The sequence below is a fragment of the Trachypithecus francoisi genome, unplaced genomic scaffold (genome assembly GCF_009764315.1).
Source record: "Trachypithecus francoisi isolate TF-2019V2 unplaced genomic scaffold, Tfra_2.0 Contig01585, whole genome shotgun sequence".
NCBI classification, from domain to species: Eukaryota; Metazoa; Chordata; class Mammalia; order Primates; family Cercopithecidae; genus Trachypithecus; species Trachypithecus francoisi.
Window position 1 is genome coordinate 5,709,434 of NW_022681444.1, and position 2,590 is coordinate 5,712,023.

Here is a 2,590-nt window from a genome sequence, read left to right on the forward strand (position 1 = left end):
CTTGAGGTCAGGAGTTTGAAACCAGCCTGGTCGACATGGTGAAACCCCGTCTCTACTAAAAATAAAAATAAAATAAACTTTAAAAAATTAGCCAGGCATTGTGGCAGGCACCCGTAATACCAGCTACTTGGGAGGCTGAGGCAGGAGAATTGCTTGAACCCAGGAGGCGGAGGTTGCAGTAAGCCAAGATTGTGCCACTGGACTCCAGCCTGGGTGACAGAGTGAGAAAAAATAAAATTAAATTAAAAAATCTTGGCCTCCTGCAGCCAATTAAGCCGACTGAGTTCCTTTCCTCATGGGGGCCCAGTGTGCAATGGCTGCAAACAGCAGCTTCCCTGGTAGTGAGCTTCCCTGGTAGGGATGCAGCCTGTTTGTTGTGTGCGTTGCTCTAAGGAACCTTGGAGACAGTCCTTTCAGATGGATGTTCATGTTTCTGACCTTGCACTACCCCAGTGTAGGCTCCAAACAGGCATGCGAGGTGCCATTGGAAAGCCCCAGAGCACTGTGGCCAGGGTTCACATTGGCCAAGTTACGTCCATCTGCACCAAGCTGCAGAACAAGGAGCATGTGATGGAGGCCCTGTGCAGGGCCAAGTTCAAGCTCCCCAGCCGCCAGAAGATCCACATCTCAAAGAAGTGGGGCTTCACCAAGTTCAATGCCAATGAATTTGAAGACATGGTGGCTGAGAAGCGGCTCATCCCAGATGGGTCAAGTACATTCCCAGTCGTGGCCCTCTGGACAAGTGGCAGGCCCTGCACTCATGAGGGCTTCCACTGTGCTGCCCCCTCTTAATACTCACCAATAAATTCTATTTCCTGTCCACCTAAAAAAAAAAAAGCTTTCACTTCAATTACCCCTCTCTCTTACGTACTTTTAGTCTGTTATTTTAGTTTTATCCTGATTCCCTCAATAAACATTATTAGTATATTAAAAAAGAAAAAAAAATCTTGGCCAGGCATGGTGGCTCATGCCTGTAATCCCAGCACTTTGGGAGGCTGAGGCAGGAGGATTATTTGAGGTCAGGAGCTTGAGAGCCGCCTGGCCAACACTGTGAAACCCCGTCTCTACTGAAAATACAGAAATTAGCCAGGCATGGTGGCAGGTGCCTGTAATCTCAGCTATTTGGGAGGCTGAAGCAGGAGAATCGCTGGAATCCAGGAAGTTGTGGTGAGCTGAGATCATGCCACTGCACTCCAGCCTGGGTGATAAATAAATAAATAATAAATAAATAAAAATATTTTTCATAGTTTTAGTAGGAAGATAAATTAGGCATGTATGATTACTCCCTCATCTTAACAAGGAATTTCTCTCAGCTCATTTTCTTCAGCAGAGAATTCTCTCCCACCCTGCCTTGCACCTGCTTCTGACCCAAGGACGTGGCAGGAGCTAGGAGTTCCAGCTTTCACCCCTGGCTCCAACCCCTCAGTTGTATAGCCTCTGGAAAGTCACTTAATCCTTTTGGGCCTCAGTTTCCCATCTAGGGAGTAAGGGGATGTCATGATCTCAGGGGAGGTGGCACAGTCTGATAGGGAGAGGGCTGTCCCAGGGCTCCTGGCTGCCTCTTGGGCAGGGCAGGTCTAGGCTGTCTGGCCCCCTCAGAGCCTTGACTGTCAGGGCCCAGGCTGAGCAGACTCCTATGACCCCACTGCATGGTGGGGAGATTAAGGCCAAGAAAGGGAGGGGGCCAGAATCGCACAGCTTGCCCAGGCAGAATGGGCCCCTGCCTTCTGTTCCTCAACTTTCTCCCTGCACCAGAGCCATCTCCGGGCTAGACAGGCTGGTAGAACCAGCCACGTCCTCTCCCTGGGGTGGAGGAAGAGCCTGCTCCCCCCAGGGCCAGAACCTTCCAGCCATCTCCCTCCAGCCTCACCGTCCCCACCCAGAGCCTGAAATTCAGGGCTGTCTGTGCCCAGGGCTGTGCCTGACTTTGGTTATCTAGCACCACCTACAGGATATGCTGAGAACAACATGCCACATGGCTTCAAGCCCCAGATTCCAGAAACTGCTGGCTGGGAAGACGCCCATTCATGGATCGCACCTGGTATGCGCGGGCCAGAGCTCCGCGCCCTGAATGAGCCTCTGCCCTGATCTGCACCACAGCCGCTTAAGGCAGGAACTACATCATCGTTTGAATCAATGTAGCACCCTTTCATAACGGATACAAATGTAGTTGTTAGATAAAAGGTATAACTTCTGTTGTTCACAGCAGAGTAGAGTGACTGCAGATAACAACAATGTATTATATATTTCAAAATAGCTAGAAGAGAGGACATAAATTGTTCCCAACACATAGAAATGATAAATACTCAAGGTGATGGATACCCCAAATACCCTGACCTGATCATTACATACACTACACTTATAACAAAAGATCACACATACCTCATAAATATGTAAAATATTAGGTATCAATTTAAAAAACCTTTTAAGGCTGGGCACGGTGGCTCACGCCTGTAATCCCAGCACTTTGGGAGGCCAAGGTGGGCGGATCACGAGGTCAGGAGATCGAGACCATCCTGGCTAACACAGTGAAACCCCGTCTCTACTAAAAATGCAAAAAATTAGCCAGGCGAGGTGGCGGGCGCCTGTA

General features: G+C 49.4%; 2 pseudogenes across 1 annotated transcript; both read left to right on the forward strand.

Annotated features, from left to right (window-relative positions):
• The first annotated feature begins 260 nt into the window (after positions 1-260).
• Positions 261-410, forward strand: LOC117074015 (annotated as a pseudogene).
• Positions 342-837, forward strand: LOC117072129 (annotated as a pseudogene). The gene has a single exon (XR_004432718.1). The product of XR_004432718.1 is annotated as a 60S ribosomal protein L10-like (transcript).
• The last annotated feature ends 1,753 nt before the right edge of the window (positions 838-2,590 follow it).